The sequence below is a fragment of the Amphiura filiformis genome, chromosome 9 (assembly GCF_039555335.1).
Source record: "Amphiura filiformis chromosome 9, Afil_fr2py, whole genome shotgun sequence".
Lineage (NCBI taxonomy): Eukaryota > Metazoa > Echinodermata > Ophiuroidea > Amphilepidida > Amphiuridae > Amphiura > Amphiura filiformis.
Window position 1 is genome coordinate 66,270,439 of NC_092636.1, and position 26,933 is coordinate 66,297,371.

A 26,933-nucleotide genomic window follows, 5' to 3' on the forward strand; every position below is an offset into this window, starting at 1 on the left:
ATGCAAAATATTTATAATTATACCATTAAACAAGGTAAATCTACTGAAAAGCATGTTTTTTAAAGTTATGCGGTATCAGTATTACTCATACCACCGTTTATGTCCTAATCCATAATCTCCCCGAAGTTGTAAACATGATAAGTATAAGCTCACTCTGGACCCCTACACTTACCCTGACCCGACCCCTGCAACAAATTTAGTGACTCCCCAGAATAGAATGGATGCCCTGTATACTCTTGCTAAATGTTTGCATTAAATATGTTATTATTATGCAATGTTTAAACCTTTTTTGTGATTAGGGTGAACTTACCCACCATATGGGCGAACCTGCCCCAATATGGGGCAAGTTCGCCACTTTGCAAAACTTTTTTGTTTGCTCTATCCTGTTGCTATTGTAAGGCCTATAATAGTTCTGGGATTGTGGCCGTATATAGCTAAGACATAGGGCTTTCACATGGGCTAATCAGGTCATTCCTAACCTTAAAATTGACATCGCTAGGCTGGTCAGAAAAATATAGGGCGAACACTCCCCGCTCTCCCCTACAATGTTAACTTTCCATATCCCGGATGCCCATTGACTACAATGTTGACTTTCCATATCCAGAATGAAATAAATGAATAAAATAAATAAAATATTACACCAGGTGCCTAATGACCATTGCTTACTTTCTTATATTCCGCGTAGCAATTACTACAATGTTAACTCATGAAATATAATATATATGAAATGTATAGCCACACATAGCCATGCATAGCCACGCAGAGCCATACATAACCATGCATAGCCATGACATACCCATACGTAGCCATGCATAGCCATATTTTGTCTACATGTAGGTATGTATAACCAACAATTAACAATGAGAGGACATTCCTGAACCTCGTTGACTTGGGGATGATTTGAAATGACCGCCAATTATGACTGTATGATATTTATTACCACCAATGTGGAAAAAGTGGCACATGTAGAACCGAAAAAAGGTACCGTTTTATTGCATACTGCAGTTACTGTCCGTTTTCCTATACACAATACACAGAGCTCTTACAATTGACGCGTGACCTCGACAATTAGTGTATGTTAGAAGTATAGGCAATTGCCTAGTTAACGTCACTGTGTGAAAAAAACCGGCCAATATTTAAAGTATTCTCTGAAATTCTAGAAAATATAGTTTTGTAACATGTCCTAAATTTTTTGCTAATTTAGGTGTTTGGAAATATTCGCACTTTTGTGTTTTAGGAAGGAAATGTAAACGACAGATAACACCAACAAATATGAAGAAATTATTTCCAAACCGTGTTAAGTCTGCAAACCATTATGCTTCTCATTTTCAAGAACGCTGGTTAACAATAAGCAGACCATTGTCTCATTTCGTAAACAAAAGTCCACACAGAATTGTTACCTTGCGGAAAGCAGATGTCCAACTGACACAACAGCAAAATGCACTAACATGGCTCTGCTTCCTGGACCACTTTCAGAGCCCAATATTTGGCACCCAGCACAACAAATCTGTGAGAATGCACACAAGATCCTTGCACAGATGATACAACGGTGCTGCTTTCAGCTTTTCACGCATTTTTCCATGAAACAGGTCTTGTTCCACACTATTCCACTTACTCTTTGGGAATTAGCATGTGCGCAAGGATCTTGTAATCATTCTCACCGATTTCTTGTGATGTGTGCCAATTATTGGGCTGTGAATGTGGTCAATGAAGCTGTTCCATGTCAGTGCATTTTGCTGTTGTGTCAGTTGGATAACTGTTTGGTTACTGACATGTGTTAAGAATAGAGTATTGAAATAAACCTGTGTGTAATTTTGGTTCATTTTGATGGACAGGATTTTAAGATATGACCTTGTGAAAAATTATAAGTTTCTTTTTGAGCTCAGTTTATATGTTAACTTCCCTTATTCACATGATTGCTGATGGCATGTTTATTACTAACTTCAGTTAATTCAACCTTGTTGATCACAGATCACAATATCTTAACGAAGAAATTCATGTTACATTGACCATCTGCTGTGACATTGATCAGCAATTCGTAATAAACCATTAATGAAATAAATAAATAAAATATTACACCAGGTGTCTAATGACTATTGCTAACTTTCTTATATTCCGCGTACCAATTACTACAATGTTAACTCATGAAATATCTATACTCCGGGTGCTCATTGACAGCAATGTTTTAACGTTGTAAACTATCCATATTCCGGAGTGTCCATTATAACATTGTTTTCTTTTAATATAAACTCCTCAAAAACGTTTGGAAACATTAAAAACGGCTGTATATCAGATATCTTTTTATTGTTTCGACAGAACCTGAAGTGGTCGCCCAAGAAAACAACGGCTGCAGAAGACCGGTACATGAAAAGGTAGCCATACATACCTATGCACACCTATACAAACCCATGCATAGCCATACATAACCATGCATACTATGCATGGCCATACATACACATGCATAGCCATACATACACATGCATAGCCATGACACACCCATACATAGCTATACATGGTCATGGTCATGTATAGCCATACATAGCCATGCATAGCCACGCAGAGCCATACATAACCATGCATAGCCATGACATACCCATACGTAGCCATGCATAGCCATACATAGCCATGCATAGCCATATTTTGTCTACATGTAGGTATGTATAACCAACAATTAACAATGAGAGGACATTCCTGAACCTCGTTGACTTGGGGATGATTTGAAATGACCGCCAATTATGACTGTATGATATTTATTACCACCAATGTGGAAAAAGTGGCACATGTAGAACCGAAAAAGGTACCATTTTATTGCATACTGCAGTTACTGTCCGTTTTCCTATACACAATACACAGAGCTCTCACAATTGACGCGTGACCTCTACAAGTAGTGTATGTTAGAAGTATAGGCAATTGCCTAGTTAACGTCACTGTGTGAAAAATAACCGGCCAATATTTAAAGTATTCTCTGAAATTCTAGAAAATATAGTTTTGTAACATGTACTAAATTTTTAGCTAATTTAGGTGTTTGGAAATATTCGCACTTTTGTGTTTTAGAAAGGATATGTAAACGACAGATAACACCAAAAAATATGAAGAAATTATTTCCAAACCGTGTTAAGTCTGCAAACCATTATGCTTCTCATTTTCAAGAACGCTGGTTAACAATAAGCAGACCATTGTCTCATTTCGTAAAAAAAAGCCCACACAGAATTGTTACCTTGCGTTCGCTTTATAATCGTTCACCCGACTGAAACTATAAAACCAGCTCATTGCTCATTGCACATGTAAAACAGAAACATGTGTAGTGTGGAAGATCTGATTTAATCAGTTGAGCTGTTTTCATAAACCATAAACAAACCATGGATATCATTTAAAGTCAAATGATATACCATTTTAATGCTTATGATATATACTGTATTTTCTAAACACAAAATAAAACAAAATTGACCGGGCCGACTTTACGGCTGATTCGTAGTGTCCGGTCATATATTGCAAAGACGCGTGATTTATTTATTTTTTATTTACTTCTCAAAGTGGATGACCGCCCTCTGTTGGCCAGGGTATTTTAATGCTATTATCCTTTTCACCGCAACACGGCGGACGTCATTTTTTTTTGGTTTCTCAATAATAGATTTATCATTATACATCAGCGGCGCGTAATGCGGCCTCACGATCAATTTGGTTGATCAATATCAAAGCCCGTAGATACAAGAGTGGATACAAAATCTACCATTGTGCACTGTACACATGAACAATAATAGTGATTTTATTGTCCGACCATTAATAAAATCAAACTATAGAGATTAGATTTCTTCAATAATATTGAAGAGAAATATTATTTTGTATCCAATCCTGCATCTAGGGTCCCCTATATTGATCAATCAAATTGTTCGTGTATGGGACGCAATACATGATAAAACTTGTTAAACTAGCTCTTTCAAAATTTATTCGGTTATTTTAATTATTTATTTCTCTTTTCAAAGTGGATTTCATACTTATGAATCAGAGTGGATTAAAAGGGCTCTAATTATTCATAAATGAGCTCATTTTTCAGACAGAAAAGACTGAACACTTTTCGTTTTAAGCTTGAAGGGAACAGACGTTTATCATTTGGGCAGTGCAATTTTTTATTATATCATCTCTAGAGGTATATAAACCACCAAGGAAGGACAGAGGAGCAAGGGTTTTTAACCCTGGCCACCTTCGGGGAGCCGTAGGTAAAATGTTGTTTGAAATGTTTATTTACTAATTATTGGCAAAGTTAATTCTGCATCTTTGCCAAGTGCCAATCTTGACGAGGGTATCATCACCGATTTGACATCTCAGCATAATAGCACCCCATGGCCCCATACGTGTGGCAAATTTTGTGATTCTCGGCATCTTATATATCTATATATAGCATCTCGTAACGTGCAAATTTGCCTAATCCGCGTTTCACTGTTAGCGGCCCCCTGATAGAAAGTTAACATTGTAGTAATGGGCAACCGGGATATGAAAAGTTAACATTGTAGTAATGTGCACCCGTGATATAGAAAAATAACATTGTAGTAATGGGCACCCTGGATATGAAAAGTTCACATTGTAGTAATGGGCATCCTGGATATGGAAAGTTAACATTGTAGTAATTGGCACCGGATATGGAAAGTTAACATTGTAGTAATTGGCACCCGGGGTATGGAAAGTTAACATTGTAGTAATGGGCATCCTGGATATGGAAAGTTAACATTGTAGTAATTGGCACCGGGATATGGAAAGTTAACATTGTAGTAAATGGGCACCCGGGATATGGAAAGTTAACATTGTAGTAATGGGCACCAGGGATATGGAAAGTTAACATTGTAGTAATGGGCACCCTGGATATGGAAAGTTAACATTGTAGTAATTGGCATCCTGGATATGGAAAGTTAACATTGTAGTAATTGGCACCCTGGATATGGAAAGTTAACATTGTAGTAATGGGCACCCTGGATATGGAAAGTTAACATTGTAGTAATTGGCATCCTGGATATGGAAAGTTAACATTGTAGTAATGGGCACCCTGGATATGGAAAGTTAACATTGTAGTAATGGGCACCCGGGATATGGAAAGTTAACATTGTAGTAAATGGGGACCCGGGATATGGAAAGTTAACATTGTAGTAATGGGCACCTGGGATATGGAAAGTTATCATTATAGTAATTGGCACCCGAGATATGGAAAGTTAACATTATAGTAATGGGCATCCTGGATATGGAAAGTTAACATTTTAGAAATTGGCACCAGGGATATGGAAAGTTAACATTGTAGTAATTGGCACCCGGGATATGGAAAGTTAACATTGTAGTAATGGGCACCTGGGATATGGAAAGTTAACATTATAGTAATTGGCACCCGAGATATGGAAAGTTAACATTGTAGTAATGGGCATCCTGGATATGGAAAGTTAACATTGTAGAAATTGGCACCCGGGATATGGAAAGTTATCATTGTAGTAATGGGCACCCTGGATATGGAAAGTTAACATTGTAGTAATGGGCACCCTGGATATGGAAAGTTAACATTGTAGTAATGTGCACCCGGGATATGGAAAGTTAACATTGTAGTAATTGGCATCCTGGATATGGAAAGTTAACATTGTAGTAATGGGCACCCTGGATATGGAAAGTTAACATTGTAGTAATTGGCATCCTGGATATGGAAAGTTAACATTGTAGTAATGGGCACCCTGGATATGGAAAGTTAACATTGTAGTAATGGGCACCCGGGATATGGAAAGTTAACATTGTAGTAAATGGGGACCCGGGATATGGAAAGTTAACATTGTAGTAATGGGCACCAGGGATATGAAAAGTTAACATGGTAGTAAATGGGTACCGGGATATGAAAAGTTAACATTACAGTAATGGGCACCCTGGATATGAAAGTTAACATTGTAGTAATGGGCACCTGGATATGGAAAGTTAACATTGTAGTAATAGGCATCCTGGATATGAAAAATTAACATTGTAGTAATGGGCACCTGAGATATGGAAAGTTAACATTGTAGTAGGCCTAATGGGCACCCTGGATATGGAAAGTTAACACTGTAGTAATAGGCATCCTGGATATGGAAAGTTAACATTGTAGTAATGGGCACCTGAGGGAAATTTAACATTGTAGTAGGCCTATGGGCACCCTGGATATGGAAAGTTAACATTGTAGTAAGGGGCACCCGGGATATGGAAAACTAACATTGTAGTAATAGGCATCCTGGATATGGCAAGTTAACATTGTAGTAATGGGCACCCGAGATATGGAAATTTAACATTGTAGTAGGCCTATGGGCACCCTGGATATGGAAAGTTAACATTGTAGTAAGGGGCACCCGGGATATGGAAAACTAACATTGTAGTAAATGGGAACCGTGATATGAAAAGTTAACATTGTAGCAATGGGCACCCTGGATATGAAAAGTTAACATTGTAGTAATGGGTACCGGGATAGGAAAAGTTAACATTGTAGTAATGGGCACCCTGGATGTGGAAAGTTCACATTGTAGTAATGGGCACCCAAGATATGGAAAGTTAACATTGTAGTAATGAGCACCCTGGATATGGAAAGTTAACATTGTAGTAATGGGCACCCAAGATATGGAAAGTTAACATTGTAGTAATGAGCACCCGGGATATGGAAAGTTAACATTGTAGTAATGGGCACCCGAGATATGAAGTAATGGGCACCCTGGATATGGAAAGTTAACATTGTAGTAATGGGCATCCTGGATATGGAAAATTAACATTGTAGTAATGGGCATCCTGGATATGGAAAGTTAACATTGTAGAAATTGGCACCCGGGATATGGAAAGTTAACATTGTAGTAATGGGCACCCTGGATATGGAAAGTTAACATTGTAGTAATGGGCACCCTGGATATGGAAAGTTAACATGGAAAGGGATATAACATTGTAGTAATTGGCATCCTGGATATGGAAAGTTAACATTGTAGTAATGGGCACCCTGGATATGGAAAGTTAACATTGTAGTAATTGGCATCCTGGATATGGAAAGTTAACATTGTAGTAATGGGCACCCTGGATATGGAAAGTTAACATTGTAGTAATGGGCACCCGGGATATGGAAAGTTAACATTGTAGTAAATGGGGACCCGGGATATGGAAAGTTAACATTGTAGTAATGGGCACCAGGGATATGAAAAGTTAACATGGTAGTAAATGGGTACCGGGATATGAAAAGTTAACATTACAGTAATGGGCACCCTGGATATGAAAGTTAACATTGTAGTAATGGGCACCTGGATATGGAAAGTTAACATTGTAGTAATAGGCATCCTGGATATGAAAAATTAACATTGTAGTAATGGGCACCTGAGATATGGAAAGTTAACATTGTAGTAGGCCTAATGGGCACCCTGGATATGGAAAGTTAACACTGTAGTAATAGGCATCCTGGATATGGAAAGTTAACATTGCAGTAATGGGCACCCGAGATATGGAAATTTAACATTGTAGTAGGCCTATGGGCACCCTGGATATGGAAAGTTAACATTGTAGTAAGGGGCACCCGGGATATGGAAAACTAACATTGTAGTAAATGGGGACCGTGATATGAAAAGTTAACATTGTAGCAATGGGCACCCTGGATATGAAAAGTTAACATTGTAGTAATGGGTACCGGGATAGGAAAAGTTAACATTGTAGTAATGGGCACCCTGGATGTGGAAAGTTCACATTGTAGTAATGGGCACCCAAGATATGGAAAGTTAACATTGTAGTAATGAGCACCCTGGATATGGAAAGTTAACATTGTAGTAATGGGCACCCAAGATATGGAAAGTTAACATTGTAGTAATGAGCACCCTGGATATGGAAAGTTAACATTGTAGTAATGGGCACCCGAGATATGAAGTAATGGGAACCCTGGATATGGAAAGTTAACATTGTAGTAATGGGCATCCTGGATATGGAAAATTAACATTGTAGTAATTGGCGCCCGGGATATGGAAAGTTAACATTGTAGTAAATGGGGACCCGGGATATGGAAAGTTAAAATTGTAGTAATGGCACCAGGGATATGAAAAGTTAACATGGTAGTAAATGGGCACCGGGATATGAAAAGTTAACATTACAGTAATGGGCACCCTAGATATGGAAAGTTATCATTGTAGTAATGGGCATCCTGGATATGGAAAGTTAACATTGTAGCAATTGGCATCATGGATATGGAAAGTTAACATTGTAGTAATGGGCATCCTGGATATGGAAAGTTAACATTGTAGTAATAGGCATCCTGGATATGGAAAGTTAACATTGTAGTAATGGGCACCCGAGATATGGAAATTTAACATTGTAGTAGGCCTATGGGCACCCTGGATATTGAAAGTTAACATTGTAGTAATGGGCACCCTGGATATTGAAAGTTAACATTGTAGTAAGGGGCACCCGAGATATGGAAATTTAACATTGTAGTAAATGGGGACCGTGATATGAAAAGTTAACATTGTAGCAATGGGCACCCTGGATATAAAAAGTTAACATTGTAGTAATGGGTACCGGATAGGAACTGTTAACATTGTAGTAATGGGCACCCTGGATGTGAAAAGTTCACATTGAAGTAATGGGCACCTAAGGTATGGGAAGTTAACATTGTAGTAATGGGCATCCTGGATATGCAAAGTTAACATTGTAGTAATGGGCACCCAAGATATGGAAAGTTAACATTGTAGTAATGAGCACCCTGGATATGGAAAGTTAATATTGTAGTAATGGGCACCCGAGATATGAAAAGTTAACATTGTAGTAATGAGCACCCGGGATATGGAAAGTTAACATTGTTGTAATTTGCACCCGGGATATGGAAAGTTAACATTGTAGCAATTGGCATCATGGATATGGAAAGTTAACATTGTAGTAATGGGCATCCTGGATATGGAAAGTTAACATTGTAGTAATGGGCACCCTGGATATGGAAAGTTAACATTGTAGTAATGGGCATCCTGGATATGGAAAATTAACATTACAGTAATTGGCACCCGGGATATGGAAAGTTAACATTGTAGTAAATGGGGACCCGGGATATGGAATGTTAACATTGTAGTAATGGGCACCAGGGATATGAAAAGTTAAGATGGTATTAAATGGGCACCGGGATATGAAAAGTTAACATTACAGTAATGGGCACCCTGGATATGGAAAGTTAACATTGTAGTAATGTGCACCTGGGATATGGAAAGTTAACATTGTAGTAATGGGTACAGCATCTCGTAGCGTGCAATTTTGGCTAATCCGCGTTTCACTGTCAGCGGCCCCCTGATAGTAAGTTAACATTGTAGTAATGGGCATCCGGGATATCAAAAAGTTAACATTGTAGTAATGGGCACCAGGGATATGAAAAGTTAACATTGTAATAAATGGGCACCGGGATATGAAACGTTAACATTGTAGTAATGGGTATCGAGATATGAAAAGTTAACAATCTAGTAATGGGCACTCAAGATATGGGAAGTTAACATTGTAGGAATGGGCATGCGGGATATGGAAAGTTAACAATGTAGTAATGGGCACCCTGGATATGGAAAGTTAACATTGTAGTAATGGGCACCCTGGATATGGAAAGTTAACATTGTAATAAATGGGCACCGGGATATGAAACGTTAACATTGTAGTAATGGGCACACAGGATATGGGAAGTTAACATTATAGTAATGGACATCCGGGATATGGAAAGTTAACATTAGTAGTAATGCGCATTCTGGATATGGAAAGTCCACATTGTAGTAATGGGCACCCGGGATATGGAAAGTTAACATTGTAGTAATGGGCATCCTGGATATGGAAAGTTAACATTGTAGTAATGGGCACCCTGGATATGGAAAGTTTACATTGTAGTAATGGGCATCATTGATATGGAAAGTTAACATTGTAGTAATGGGCATCCTGGATATGGAAAGTTAACATTGTAGTAATGGGTACCCTGGATATGGAAAGTTAACATTGTAGTAATGGGCATCCTTGATATGGAAGTTAACATTGTAGTAATGGGCACCCTGGATATGGAAAGTTAACATTGTAGTAATGGGTACCCTGGATATGGAAAGTTAACATTGTAGTAATGGGCATCCTTGATATGGAAAGTTAACTTTGTAGTAATGGGCATCCTGGATATGGAAAGTTAACATTGTAGTAATGGGTACCCTGGATATGGAAAGTTAACATTGTTTTAATGGGCACCCTGGATATGGAAAGTTAACATTGTAGTAATGGGCACCCGAGATATGGAAAGTTAACATTGTAGTAATGGGCACACAGGATATGGGAAGTTAACATTATAGTAATGGACATCCGGGATATGGAAAGTTAACAAAGTAGTAATGCGCATTCTGGATATGGAAAGTCCACATTGTAGTAATGGGCACCCGGGATATGGAAAGTTAACATTGTAGTAATGGGCATCCTGGATATGGAAAGTTAACATTGTAGTAATGGGCACCCTGGATATGGAAAGTTTACATTGTAGTAATGGGCATCATTGATATGGAAAGTTAACATTGTAGTAATGGGCATCCTGGATATGGAAAGTTAACATTGTAGTAATGTGGACCCTGGATATGGAAAGTTAACATTGTAGTAATGGGCATCCTTGATATGGAAAGTTAACTTTGTAGTAATGGGCATCATGGATATGGAAAGTTAACATTGTAGTAATGGGTACCCTGGATATGGAAAGTTAACATTGTAGTAATGGGCATCCTTGATATGGAAGTTAACATTGTAGTAATGGGCACCCTGGATATGGAAAGTTAACATTGTAGTAATGGGTACCCTGGATATGGAAAGTTAACATTGTAGTAATGGGCATCCTTGATATGGAAAGTTAACTTTGTAGTAATGGGCATCCTTGATATGGAAAGTTAACATTGTAGTAATGGGTACCCTGGATATGGAAAGTTAACATTGTAGTAATGGGCACCCTGGATATGGAAAGTTAACATTGTAGTAATGGGCACCCGAGATATGGAAAGTTAACATTGTAGTAATGGGCACCCGGGATATGGAAAATTAACATTGTAGTAATTGGCATCCGGGATATCAAAAAGTTAACATTGTAGTAATGGGCACCAGGGATATGAACAATTAACATTGTAGTAGTAATGGGTACCGAAATATGAAAAGTTAACATTGTAGTAATGTGCATCCTGGATATGGATAGTAAATAATGTAGTAATGGGCACCCATGATATGGGAAGTTAACATTGTAGTAATGGGTACCCGGGATATGGAAAGTTAACAATGTAGCAATGTGCACCCGGGATATGGAAAGTTAACAATGTAGTAATGTGCACCCGGGATATGGAAAGTTTACATTGTAGTAATGGGTACAGCATATCATAGCGTGCAAAATTGGCTAATCCGCGTTTCACTGTCGGCGACCCCCTGATAGAATGTATGCTTATGCATGGCTATAGTATGGTTATGGGTATGTATATGGTTATGCATGGCTATGTATAGCTATGCATAGGTATGTTTTGTTATGTTTGGCTAAGTATGGGTAGGCCTATGTATGGGTATGTATGGCTATACCTGGGTATGTATGGCTATGTATGGTTATGTATGGCTATGCAATGTATGGGTATGTATATGGCTATGTATGGGTGTGCATGGCTATGTATGGCTATATACCTGGGTATGTATGGCTATGTATGACTATGTATGGTTATGTATGGCTATGCATAGGTATGTATGGGTATGTATGGCTATGCATAGGTATGTATGGGTAGTTGAGTATGTATGGCTATAATTATGTGATCGTGCGCCATTATTCGTATTTCCTTTTTTCTGATGAAGGCGCCAGCCGAAATGTTCGTATTCCAGAACGATCGAACGTAATGAACATAACAATTAGTGGGTTTTTAGCAAAATCAGCAGATAGGCGAGATCAGCTTGTTTCTGTAGACAAGGGGCAGTCTTCAGCAAACGGCTCTTTTCAGAGCCACCGAAACTTACAAATTCAGCAGATAGGCGAGATCTACTGGTTTCTGTAGACAAGGGGCAGTCTTCAGCAAACGGCTCTTTTCAGAGCCACCAAAACCTTTATATTAGCAGATAGGCGAGATCTGCTAGTTCTCTGTAGACAAGGGCAGTCTGCAGTGAATGGCTCTTTTCAGAGCCACCAAAACCTTTATATTAGCAGATAGGCGAGATCTGCTTGTTCTCTGTTGACAAGGGGCAGTCTTCAGTGAACGACTCTTTTCAGAGTCATCAGTAGACAAGGGGCGGTCTACATGTCTCATTCTTAGGTACTGTCCTGAAGAAGTCAGAGCTACTCCTGACGAAAGCTTGACAGTTCTAAACTTGTCAGACGGCGAACCCGCTAAAAACCCACTAATTGTTATGAATTCCCGTCGTAAAAGCCTATCCCACAATTTGTAATGAACATAACTCTGTACCCCCCCCCCCCCGGGAGGTGATGTGTTTTGGGACACTCGTACCCCCTGTAATAGTGCATGATGGGAAGAAGGGAAAAGGGTCTATTGCATGTATAGTTGTATTCAGATCCCAACAACTAACAGACCCCATTTGTGTCTTTTGTCCTAAAATTGCTGCCATGGTGATCCTTTAACTGCACAAAAATACACATTGAATTTACACTTGAAAATTTTGTTCTCCTCGTTGTAGGTCATACCTTTACATAACGACTCGTGAAAAAAAAAAAGCGTTATCATTTTTTTTAAGTATTGCTGTGAGTATTAATTGCTACTTCCATAGTTTTCTACAGTGCAATAAAATCCCAGACGAAATAAAAACTAAATAGTTAGGTCAAAAACCTCAATTTGGTGACCACTCTCTGGCTAGTAAGGTTTGACGATTGATTCGACTTCTATGGACCATTTAGGAAAAAAAAATAGCCCCCCCATGTCCCTCGCGAAAATCCCGGCATTTTTCGCTAGAGGCCAAAATCCAAAATGGCCGCCACCACCATTTTGAAAATTTAAGTTTTGAACCAGAGCACTTAGGCTATAATCATGCACAAAGACACTTTTTCGGATATGTCGAGTACAAGGATTCCGATTCTGACATTAGTTTGACATTACGGCATCATTTTCACCCAGAAAATTTTCACAAATCATTCTAAACAGAATGTTATTTTGGGGTTGAAAAAATATTTTGCAAAATATGTTTGCACAAAATATTTACAATAACGTTTTTAAAATGTTTTCACGACCTTTTTATAACCCGACATTTAAATGTTATTAAAACGTTTTGTAAAAACAATTTAAGAACATTTCTGTGTTTGCTGGGTGCAAATATTTTAACATAATGTTATTTAAGTGTTGACAAAATACGGTATTTGGCCAAAAATGTTTGCAAAAATAGTTTACAATGACATTTCGAAAACGTTTAAAAAATATTGTTGTAGTGTGTTTTCATACAAAACGTTTTAAAACGATTTTATGACCTTTATATAACCCGGCATTTTAACCAAAACCCAAAATATAACTTATTTAAAACGTTTTAAAAACGTTTTTGTGTTTGCTGGGTTACTAGCCAGAGAGTGGTCACCAAATTGAAGTTTTCACCTAACTAAAAGAACAAAAAAGCATTATTAATGGAAACTGCAGCAACCTTTTCTACTAACTTAACATAATATTACAATTCAACAGCAGCCAAGCAATTTATTTCATTTATATTTGATATTTTATTTTTCTTCATATCTCTAGGCCTATGCCTGCTCTTTTTTTAAATTTAAACAATAAAAGTGAAATATCCCACATAACATCGCATAATAATAAATAAAAGTGTATGGACAGAATTAAATGTTGTTCAACGATGTTTATTACACAATATAAATTATGATACGAAATATCGTCGAACAGCATTTAATTAATTCTGTTCACACACTTTTCCCCTTTTCACTTTCAGCCCCTTTTCAAGGATCCCATTGGAAATAAGTTATTAGGGCCTTTATCATGACTTTCATCATGGGTGATCCTGTTTCGACAACATCTATGTTTGGAATTGACAGTACTTGTTATTATTTATGTTAAATGCTCTTATTTGTTGTAAATCTGTCTCTTAAAGATTGTTTTTATGTATTTTTTACAATGTATTTTTACAATGTATAAAAATATGTGCAATATTATTTTCTTTTAATGTTGTTAATTCAAATCACATTCAAATAAACTCAATCAATCAATCAAACAAATAGCATTGGAAACGTCATTCTGCATTTTAGTGAAAATCAGAACAATTTTCGACAGTATATTATTACATACTCCATCGACATTTTCTGATTAATCTGAGTCGATATGCTAACATATTTTATCATATTCCCAAACTGACTATAGACGAATCCAACTTCACGCATTCCTACACCTCAATGGCAGCCATAGCTGGGTCCCCGTCGACTCCATCTCACCTAAAATGTGAAATGATGCGGCCTTGGAGGGTATTATAAACTGTATTCTATCACCCGTGTTACACGTAGACAAAAGAATGATGACAGTTTACAACACAAAAGAATCTAACGTTTAATCCACCCAATTGGGCAGTCACAATACCGGTTTGGTGTTGCGGGGACGGGGGACCCAGTAATGGCCGACCAAATCCTGACCATGACTTGGTTCGTTGGATTCGTCTACACGTATACACATTATCCTCTCTTCACATTATATATTTTGTTAATAATCAGTCCAATAATCTCATATTATTTTACATTTCTATGTATCTGACACGTATCATCGAAATGACCATCTCTGGTTGTTGTCACTTATTATACGTGGATCAGGTAGTGAGCTCTTATGATGAATCTAAATTGGTCTTCAAAGTCTTGAAGTCGGTGCATGCGTTGTGGGTGCCTTGGTCGAGGTTCCATCCGGGATTTATCTTGGCATGGAGTGAGTGACGTGATGGTAGCAGTACATGTTTGTAAGGTTTTGTAGCGATGATTTACCTTATAAAATAGTGATTTATCGAAATAATTTAATATGAAAAAAGAAGACGAAAGCAGAAAAGCGCAAGTTAACATCCACCGGGCATAGGCATCTGTTCTGTAAAGATAGTAAACGGAACAAATTTAATGTATCGTTAACTAGAATTGTGATTTACCAAACAAGAATTATATTTCAAAAACGTACAACAACAATGCTACCTTTTTAAGGTGGTACTACTCCCCTTGATAAATTTGTGACTATTTTTGCATTTTTCTCAAATATAAGAAAAGAGGTACCGCTAGAATGTACCTCATTTCTTAACATAATTTATAATGAACCACTTGTCTTGACAAGCGGTACGTTATTTATGGTAAGAAAAGAGGTACCGCTAGAATGTACCTCATTTCTTAACATAATTTATAATGAACCACTTGTCTTGAATCACTGAAATTTCAGTGAAGTAATAATTGGATTCTTTGCCCCTATAATATAAATAACTTTTGTTACCAGTGTGTAGTTATTTTTTGAGAAAAATCACAAAATTTATCAGGAGGTGTAACGCAATTAGCCAAGAGAGGTAAGTAAAATCAATAAGTAGGCGTAACTTCTGATTTGATGCTGTCCCCCAATAAACAATCACATGCTTTTCTTAAATCCCATGCATTGAAATTTATTGGTTCAAAATAGCCTCGTCCATCTCATATGGTCGAATCCAACCAAAAAGTGTCCACGGGCCAAAAAATAAAAGTCCAAAATAAAAATGTCTCCACAATTTTTTCCTTTTGCCCATTGATTGAAGGCATGTTGGACTTATAGGAACCAAAAGTGCCATAACTAATCTTGAAAAATAAATCCAGGACGTGTAATAGTAAATGTGACATCATAACCCAATGTTACCTACAAATACTACTAGGATGCTTTCACTATTGTAATACGAATCAACCTAAAACAAATGGAATATTCCCATTAATGCTTTTTTCATGTAAAGTAGACCACAGGGTGCCAGGAAAATGCTAGCTCAACCAGAAAATATTTGTTTTCATTTTTATAACGCGATCAATATGATCTTATTCAATTTATGCTAGTTTATTTTCGAAAATGAAGTTTAGGTCAGTTTCTGTATTTTATTTATCAAATGAGTATGAATCAATTTACATATTGTATAAGAAAGAGTGGGATATCTATTTTCAGGAATATTAGGAACTATACGCATACACCTAACACTTTATAAAATGATAGGTGAAGAAACCCGGATATTCGTAGGTAACATGATCGATTTAACAATATCTATATATATTGAGTTTAGAGGTTCAGATTTTGCTATTATGTTAATGAATGAATACAATGGTAGTTTTTAGATCTGTTTCAGATGGTACGTCCAAATGAATAAATGTTATTACCTTCGATCAAAATTTTTTTGATGCTTTTAGCAAGATTTTGAACACTTCATATTGATATACAAGTAGTTAAACAGCAAATTGTGAAGTCCATCTTGGAGTCAGTTATACGTCTTGTGGCCTTTCGTTTGAGGGCAACTACAATTAGCTTTAAACCAGGGTCCATCACTGTGTTGTCTAGATCATGAGACAATGAGAAGTCGTTTTTGTCCATGGTATTCGTAGGTAACCTTAGCGAAAACGTCAAAAATTACCTTCGAATAAATCAATTTGGACACAGATTACTCAGAAACCAGAAGGTCGGTAAACGTTTCAAATGAAGCACACATGACAGCTGACAAATCCAGTATTTATCCCCTTCTAATCTTCCTCGAATCTGATTTTTCTTTCAAATGAGCAGACCGTCGTCTATTTCTGGACATATTTTCAACAATTAAGCCATATTCAGTTTTGCATGACAGGCATGTATGTGAATTCGCAACTTTCATTGACATATAATTTGATAGCGAACGTACGTGCCTTCTTTATGTACCGATATGGGCATTGGCATGAATGGCGGTGTTTCACAATAGGGTCATGAAGTCAAATTGTATTTGTAGGCAACATTCGGCTACTGAAATCTACCTACATGACCTACGAATACTTACTTATTTTGTTAATATCTCAGAAATTGTTAAATACGGGCTATTGAAACTTGGTAGCATTAAAGAGTGTATTACCCTGCACATATTGCTTAAATATAATTTACTATTCTCTCAGTTTGTGGAAATGACAGAGCTTTTAACATGTATTTGGAGGTAATGCATATTTCCCGGGCATATTTATCTTGCGATTCTCAATACTACAGCCATCGGGGGATTTGGCGATGGCAAAATTAGGTGAAATGGGTCATTATAAATACTCATAATACTAGCTATGCGACATATAGGGACGTGTTCATCGAACTCCTTATTCGATTTGTATTTTGCATACCCCGAAGAAAATACACAAATGTGGCACGTTCGCCCTTTTGAGGATGGGGCATGTACATGTTCGCCCTATATCTTCCCCGGGCGGACTCACCCCAAACTGGAGGGCGGACCTGCCCCATCAGCGTATTATGCAAACTATTGATAATTATACCATTAAACAAGGTAAAACTACTGAAAAACATGTTTTTTAAAGTTATGTGGTTTAAGCTCACTTTGGACCCCTCCATTTTACGCTGACCCGACTTGCAATAAATTTAGTGACTCCCCGGAAGAGAATGAATGCCCTGTATACTCTTGCGAAATGTTTGCATTGAATATGTTATTGTTATGCAATGTTTTAACCTTTTTGTGATTAGAGTGAACTTTTTTGTTTGCTCTATCCTGTTGCTATTGTAAGGCCTAGTTCTGAGATTGTGGTCGTTTATATAGCCAGTATAGGGATTTCACATGGGCTACTCAGTTCATCCCTAATCTTAAAATTGATATCGCTAGGCTGGTCAGAAAAATAATGCGAACACTCCCCACTCTCCCCTAAATTGCCATAATTCGCGAGCATACTGCCGGGCAATGACGTCACATGTCAAGTGATCTATACCAGTGTCTTCATTATTTGTTTGAGACCTTCGCGCCAAACGTTGGTGCAATTTATTACGTAAAAAAGCCATGCATCTTCACAAAATGTGCTACTTTCAAAATTACTACCTGACAATCGGTGGCCGAGCGGTCTAGCGCATCGGAACCATACACTGACGTTTAGTTCAATAGCCATGTTAGTCGCAGACGGCGCGGGTTCGAGGCCTACCTCTGCCAAGTATGATTTTTTGAAAATTTTATTTTAGGGAAATGGGGCTAGGCAAATTTATGAAGAAGGGAGGAGTGCTCTCCTTCTAACTACCTGCGTGGTCGAGTAAGATAACAATAGAGAGCTTGCGAAATGACGTTACTTTAACTTTAACGTCTAGAGGATTATAGAGGATTATGTTAACTTTAACGTCTAGAGGATTATAGAGGATAATGTATTCAAAACCAAGTGCTTTTGAATACATAATCCTCTATAATCCTCTAGACGTTAAAGTTAAAGTTAAAGTAAAGTCTAATAGCTGCGGCGTAACTTCACTGGTCTAGTAACATGTATACGCACCTAGTCACGAAATTCCGAGTACTCCACATGAAGAGTAAGATGCCAAGTATAACAATAGAACTTACTAATACTAGTCTAGTTACGCCGATTTCAGATTTGGAAGTCTCAAATTGCGATACACTCGCCAACTTACTAAACTAGTAGCTTACTACAAAGTTACGTGGATTTGGTGCACTCAGTGGATTGAGGACTAGTAATAGGTAATTATAAAGTATCGAAAATATTTTAAGGATACCTTTGGATTCCTGAATTGTTGTCTATCTTGAAAGCTGTGATTCAAGCAAATATACCATTTATCACTTGGTTATCATGCATGGTTATACTATATTCACGATTATGATTGAATTATACCTATCAAATTTGGGCATATGGTTCCCAAATATTATTATTTTAATTTTTACTAAAATACAAGAACAATATTGTACCAGTCTTTTAGTAAAATCTCATGAATGGTTGTATGCAAAATACCTCATTTAGGATTGAATCGCATTTTGTATAGGCTTTGCTGATACTAAAATATTCTCATCTTGTCTATGAGAAACTAAAATGGTGATGATAATGAGATTTGGATAAAAGAAGGGTACGATTGCTTTGTATCTTATTGTTTTCATTACACGTTGTGAAATTAATTTGAAAATGTTTATGCCAGGCTCCTATAATTTTCAATGGTTCATAATCAAAGCTATTTAAAAAAACTTCTTATTTGCAAGGACAATTTGAAAGGGTTTCTGATGTTCATCGGTACAGTGCGAGACGCAGCTAGCATGTGTCATGTGTGTAGTGATGGTCCAAATTGCTGCTTCCCCATTTTATGAGTATATAGTGCAATTAAAGATGGAATTCTCTCTCATACAAATTCAACATCATATGTGACCCCTCAGCACAACTGAGCCCGGATGTCGCCAGTGCCACTGTTGAGATAAGCTCCATTGAACTTAACAATAAACAATAGGAAACAAAGGATTTATTGACTGTTTTATTGATTTTTCACTGCTTAAGTGTCAAGTACTATAGACATGATATACATCATTTTAAAGCTAATTTTAAGCAGAATATTTTGGTTGGATATCTCAAAAATGATGATTGGCGACTTCCGGGCTCAGTTTTGCTGAGGGGTCACATATATGCAATGAAGAAGCATCTTTCAAACTTATTAATTGTTTTTGGAACCTGCATCAGTCATTTTGTATTAATTCACGTGCAAATCTATTTAATAATAGAGCTAGTCTTCTCTATTTAATAATAGTTATTTAATATTTATTTTTCTTCAAATATTCTTGCAAAGAGTCTTTTTTGCCCGTACGGACCATAGACCCCTACTTTTTTGAGTCTATGCACGGACTCTTAAGAGGCATTATCTGTTATTTTGGAGAATTTTGTTTAAATGTTTGCCACGGTCAAAAAATGGATTTCCTTTAAACTTTCATATTTGATGCACCTTGACCTGAAACAAACACACATGAAATTAATTTGGGAAAAATATCCCTGTTGCCATGGTAACAGCCAAATTTTCATTTTAGGCCTATTTTCACAATTTTTGCATTTTTCAGCAGTCAATTTGTCAAGTTTTGAAGCCAGTGTTACTAATATACACAACATTTATATAATTTTTTCTTTATAAGGTATGAATAGGTCAAACCTTAGATGCCACAATGAAAGTATAAAAATAATCACCAGATGTCAGGGTGGGTTATACCATTTATTTGAAATAGGGTGTTTTTCAATTTTTTCAAAGTATGAAAATATACCAACTTTGTATAGCTCATAAACCATATGGTAGTGCTCCGATTTCAACATCGACCACAGCATGTTGAGATGATATATTGGTCTTATGAAAAAGTTACATTTGAGCTTGGGGAAAACACATCTGTATCTACAGTGTTGCCAGACATTTTCCTATTTTTCGAAATTCAACACAAATCTCACCTTAAGTTAAATGATGTGAAAATGAAACATCATCCTTTCAAGGAACATTTATTAGAAAGAGAGTTTTATTCATATCAAATTTGATCAGTTATAATGGTCAGTGTTGTTCTAAACCACATGGGTGTTGCCATAATTGGGGTTTAATTGTGATTTGTGGATATTTTCAACTTTTTACAAGTCATACAAATATCAAAATGCATTTCTATAATAAAGAAAGAAACAACATCGACCTCGTCATGTTGAGATGATACATTGACCTTAAGAAAAAGTTATTTTGATGGGGGGGGTAAAACATCAGTTTATACAGTGTTGCCATAATTAGGGTTAAATAGCGATATGTGGTTATTTTGAACTTTTTACAAGTTTTAAAAATACCAAAATACCATGGTATGCATTCCTTAAAAAATATGTGAAAGTAAAACATCAACTTCACCATGTTGAAATGATACATATTTGGTCTTATGAAAGATTTACACTTAAGCTTGGGGAAAACATATGTTTATACAGTGTTGCCAGATATTTTCCTATTTTTTATCGAAATTTAACACAAGTCTCACCTTTAAGTTAAATTATGCGAAAATGAAACTTCACCTTCACAAGGAAAGTTTATAAAAATGAAATTTACTTTCATATTAAATTTGACCAGTTGTATAAATGGTCAGTGTTGTTCCAAACCACATGGGTGTTGCCATAATTAGGGTTTAATAGTGAGATGTGGATATTTTTATAAGTCATAGGGGTTCAAATAGCGACGTTTTCACATATTTTTGTGGACCTGAGAGCACATGAGACATATATTGAAATTTGCGATATAATACAAATTTTATGGCAAATGATTAAAAATTGATATTTTTGAAATTTAACAGATCTCAATAAATTGTATAAATCTAGTGATATGTTCTTAAAGTGTATGTAGCTGGAATGAAAAGTTGTCCATATAAAATTTGACATTTCGTATTGAAGATATAGATTTTTTCACCAAAACACCTAAAAATGTAGGTCTTTTAGGAAACAATATATATCTTCACTATGAAAGGTCAAATTTTTCAATTAACATTAATTAATTGATTAGTGGTCGGCTTTTCATCCCAGCTACATACACTTTAAGTACACATTAGATTTATTAAGTTAACTTTGAGGACTGTAATATGTCAAAAAATTCAAAAAAAATTCAATATACATAATTTACCCTAAAATTTTTATTGTATCGCGAATTAAAAAAAAAATCAAAATTTGGTATGTCTGATCCCCGTCTGATGTGCTCTCAGGTCCGACAAAATACTGTGCAAAGGTGGGTGACCAACCCCAACCCCTTAAAATACAACACAGAAAACTTCAAACATGTAGGCCTATACTTTAAAATTACGCCTACCCCATATTATTAAAGCACACATCCCAACTATACTTGCAAAAAAGATATGGGGAAGAAATGGGCACAAAACTATATAGATCTAGCAAATGTCTCGAAAGATATGAGAATAGTCAAAGACAATAATGCACTTAGACCCTTTTCACAGCCAGACAAATTAATGTCCAGTTACTTTTCCCGAGAGGAGCTCGCAGGAGAGTCGAAAGTATGACATTTAAAGTCATGCTAAAGAAGAAATGACCATTGAAATGTTGCATGATATTGTTGCTAATTCTCTGTCATTCAAGCATCCCCTGCTCATTGATGACATGAATTTGTATGAGCTTGTAAAAAGGAAGCAGCTAACTAACTAAAATTAAGCTTTCAAGACTGAAGGAGATTTATATGAACACTTTTGCAGATACTTGCAGGGTTAAAGCAAAATAAAAATCACCAAATGTTGATAAAATTTGTCTGAGGAAATATCCGTTTCAAGTAGAAAAAGAGGACTACTGGGCACAGTATACCTATGACATGACCCCGGAGGGGGTTCTTCCTGGTTAAAGGTATACGGGGATGTGCCACGGTTTTGGGGGTACCTTAGCAATTTTTTTATGTCGATTGGGGGTTTGCAGTGGAGACAATACGCCAAATTGGGTGCATTAAGGCAAAGGTGCCCATAAAAGCGCCAAATTAGGACAAATTTGTGTGCTTTTTGGGTGTTTTTTGTGAAACATTGGAATACTATAGCTATAACTTTAATAAGGTGTCATTTTAAAATTGAAAATGTATCCACATTTCACTATTAACTCCATTTATAGTGGCATCATCCATGTGGTTTATTCATGGCAGCGATTTAAACAATATAAATCCTAAAGTGAGACATACGTTGAAATTTGAATATATATGATAAAAACTGGCAATACTGTATAGAAGGAAATATTTTCCGAACTCAAATTTTAAATTTAAATTCACATACTAAGTGTTCTTAAGGTAATGTTTAACCTTAGTATTGCGTTCATTCCACAATAATTTTAAGGATGTGTAGGCCCTACTATTTTTAAGACTTGTAAAAAGTTGGAAATATCTAAATTGTCATATTAAACGCCAGCTATGGCAACACCCATATGGCTTAGAATAACACTGATCATCCCAGATGATCAAATTGAATATGAAATTAACTTTCTTTCTAAAAAGATATGTTCCGTATGAAGGTGAAGTTTCATTTTTGATATCTTTTAACTGTTGAATTTTGAAAAAATAGGAAAATATCTGGCAACACTGTATAAACAGATGTTTTACCCCCCCCCCCCATCAAAATAACTTTTTCATAAGGCCAATGTATCATCTCAACATGACGAGGTCGGTGTTTCTTTCTTTATTATAGGCATTTTGGTATTTTTATGACTTGTAAAAAGTTGAAAATATCCACACCTCACAATTAAACCCCAATTATGGCAACACCCATGTGGTTTATCTGTCAACACTGTATAAACTGATGTCTTACCCTGCCCCCCCCAAATCAAAATAACTTTTTCATAAGGCCAATATATCATCTCAACATGACGAGGTCGATGTTTCTTTCTTTATTATAGAAACGCATTTTGGTATTTTTATGACTTGTAAAAAGTTGAAAATATCCACAAATCATAATTAAACCCCAATTATGGCAACACCCATGTGGTTTAGAACAACACTGACCATTATAACTGATCAAATTTGATATGAATAAAAACTCTCTTTCTAAGAAATGTTCCTTGAAAGGATGATGTTTCATTTTCACATCATTTAACTTAAGGTGAGATTTGTGTTGAATTTCGAAAAATAGGAAAATGTCTGGCAACACTGTAGATACAGATGTGTTTTCCCCAAGCTCAAATGTAACTTTTTCATAAGACCAATGTATCATCTCAACATGCTGTGGTCGATGTTGAAATCGGAGCACTACCATATGGTTTATGAGCTATACAAAGTTGGTATATTTTCATACTTTGAAAAAATTGAAAAACACCCCTATTTCAAATAAATGGTATAACCCACCCTGACATCTGGTGATTATTTTTATACTTTCATTGTGGCATCTAAGGTTTGACCTATTCATACCTTATAAAGAAAAAATTATATATATGTTGTGTATATTAGTAACACTGGCTTCAAAACTTGACAATTTGACTGCTGAAAAATGCAAAAATTGTGAAAATAGGCCTAAAATTGAAATTTGCCTGTTACCATGGCAACGGGGATATTTTTCCGAAATTTATCCCATGTGTGTTAGTTTGAGGTCAAGGTCCATCAAATATGAAAGTATAAAGAAAATCTATTTTTGACCGTGGCAACTCTATTCTCAAAAATAACAAATAGTTCCTCTTAAGAGCTCTTAAGGGTACACGATGTATTGTTGGCCGAAGCAGCCAACAAAAAATCGATTTTCATTATCTTAATCAATATACTATTGAAAACTAACATTTTGATGTTTTGCAATAGTTAATTCTACAAATCATATAATAAGAAATTGCATGACTAATGACGAATTTATGAATTCACGATTTATCACGATTTAATTAGTCATTTATGTGCATTACTAATTGATTACTAATTGAATGACTAATTAAATGACTAATTATTTATCAAAAATCTGATTTTTGATAAATAATTAGTCATTTAATTAGTCATTCAATTAGTAATGCACATAAATGACTAATTAAATCGTGATAAATCGTGAATTCATAAATTCGTCATTAGTCATGCAATTTCTTATTCTTTACAAATTGAATATTATAAGTCATAAAAATATGTTGAAATGATGTAAATTAATGTGAAATGATATTACTGTTCTTTTAGCATTATAAATACATAATTTCAGTATTCCTTGAATAAAAGAATTACATGTATATCTTGTATGACTAATTTTTAATTAGTTAAATAAGACCCTTTTTTTGACTAACTTATGTTTTCAGTGTAGGGGCAGCTTCGCCCACCATGCGATTCTCAACACTACGGCCATCGGGGAATTTGGCGATGGCAAAATTAGGTGAAATGGGCCATTCTCTCTGGCTGTAGTGTGGATCGCGATCGCTCGACTTCATGAACATTGATTGGCAACATTTTCTAATGTCAGCGCTCTAATCACACACAATAGAACAATAAATCCTGCAGTGTGTTGTTTTATTCTTTTACTATGCTATGGTTCAATGCAGAGGGACCGCATGAACGAACTAGTGCAGTGCAATATATTTTTTAAATATTTTAACATATGCTATGTAGTGTAGTTAATCCTGTTACATCGTCACTTCTACGGTGAATTGCATTATAAACTTTCATTATTCTTTTGTATACGTGTAACACGGGTTATGGAATGTCGTTTAAAATCAACGTCAAGCCTGTATTATTTCACATTAATCTGTTAACATGGTTAATGGTTGGATGATGGAACACGTCTATGGAACTTGGCCTGTCAATGTCTGCCATTGAGGTGTAGGAATCTATACAGGGTGTCTCAATAAAAATAGGCCATATGGCTTGGTTGACAATTTAAAATATCGGCAGTAAAATTAAAAATCATAATACACTTACGAAAATATCCTGACTCAAGAGCGGTCAGAGCCGGAGGCCGAGGCGGAGCAACAACTAGTCTTGCAGTGACAGGGACACACGCTTGAAAGTTTTTGCTCTGTGCCAAAAAATTGCGCTTCAGCATCGCATCTACCTTGATCTTTCCGGGGATCTTTCAAGGCATTTTCCAAATCGCTGCAGAGGGTCGAGGTGAATTGATTCGACGTATAGGCACACTCATCATCCTGACGAAGTTCAAATACTTCCCGTTCCTTGGCTAAAACTGCGGCATCTATACGAAATTTAAACGACAACAACGTAGGCCTATTAATTAAGCGATCTCCTGACATGGTGTACTCATTTTAATAGGAGAGAATATTAAAGTATAAAACGAATGTTATAGTATATACCCTAAAAAGAGCTCAGTTCCTGAGCCTTCTCCACTCCATACGAAGGCTACAGTAGTGATGCATTAAACAAATCGGGGTTTCCCCCGAACCTTTGGTCGGCAATAAGACCTAAGATTTAAGTTATTAAAAAAACTTACTAACCACGATATTTGACTCCCCCGGATCCGTGGAACGGATTGAAAATGAGGTAGTTTCGTAAAATTCTTGTATTTCAAAAACGGAGTGGTCAATTGTCAAAATTCAACAAGTATGTGATAGCTGATATATTCTTCAACCACATCGTTTATTTAGTTATGTTTAGTTTATGCTTTAAAGTACCCAAAAATCAGTTTCCCACGATACAGTTTTTTTTCAAGGACACCCTGTAGGCCCCTATTGCCTTACCTGAAAAAACAACGACCATTGCAAGCAGAACAGCTACGATCAACTTCATGATGTGAGCGGTTTTTGAAGATGATGATATAGGCTACCGTATTTTTAATCAAAACCAATATGCTCTATACTGTGGTTTTAACAGAAGTCGGTTCCTTGTTGGCTACTATTATACTGTATACTTTCAAATACATCCAGTAGGGTGAGTGGTGCCAGTTTGCTAGACGTTGTTGATGAGCTCTTACGTATTTGAATTTGATTGGTCAGCAGTGGAGGACAAAGTTGCATAGTTTCATTTGACAAATAGAGGGGGCAGGCTAAACACGACGTGTTAGAATTCACACATGAGTGAAGTGGATAACCTCTATACGGCTTGCCATAAAATGTCAAGTGGCGCAACCTGGCTTTAAAAATAGATTAAAAAATAATAGTCAACAAAATAACCACGGGGATTATAATTTCTTTTAACTCTAAACCTGAAATTGTGCGGGTCTGATTCATTCTAGTGTAAAAAAAAACCCATAATACCTTTTCACGGCAAGCGATGTACACAGCTACATGTTGTTTAGGCCGGACGCTTAGGGTGTTAAAAACATCGAAGATCAGAAAATGGGTATTTTTAACAGGACCCATTACATTAGAAATTAACAAAATTATACACTTTAATTACATCACTTAGATTTAAAAAGTTTACGACAACTGTTAAGTAGGCTATAAACAATAGGCCTATCAATTTTTAATCATTTGCCATACAATGTAAATTATATCGCGAATATCAAAATTATTTGATATAATAACGACATTCTTACATGTAGTATTCAGAATGCAACTCCTTATGTCTGATGTGCTCTCATGTCCCACCAAAAATATATCCAAACGCTCATCCCCCAACCCTTAAGTGCTTCTTTTT

The 26,933-nt window shown here is 36.2% G+C and overlaps 1 long non-coding RNA gene across 1 annotated transcript; it reads right to left on the minus strand.

Annotated features, from left to right (window-relative positions):
• Nucleotides 1-13,913: 13,913 nt before the first annotated feature.
• LOC140161341 (uncharacterized) lies at nt 13,914-26,284 on the minus strand. Its single transcript, XR_011860090.1, has 3 exons — nt 26,036-26,284; nt 25,263-25,533; nt 13,914-15,023 (listed from the first exon to the last, which is right to left on the minus strand). It is a non-coding gene; the product is annotated as an uncharacterized lncRNA (long non-coding RNA).
• Nucleotides 26,285-26,933: the final 649 nt, after the last annotated feature.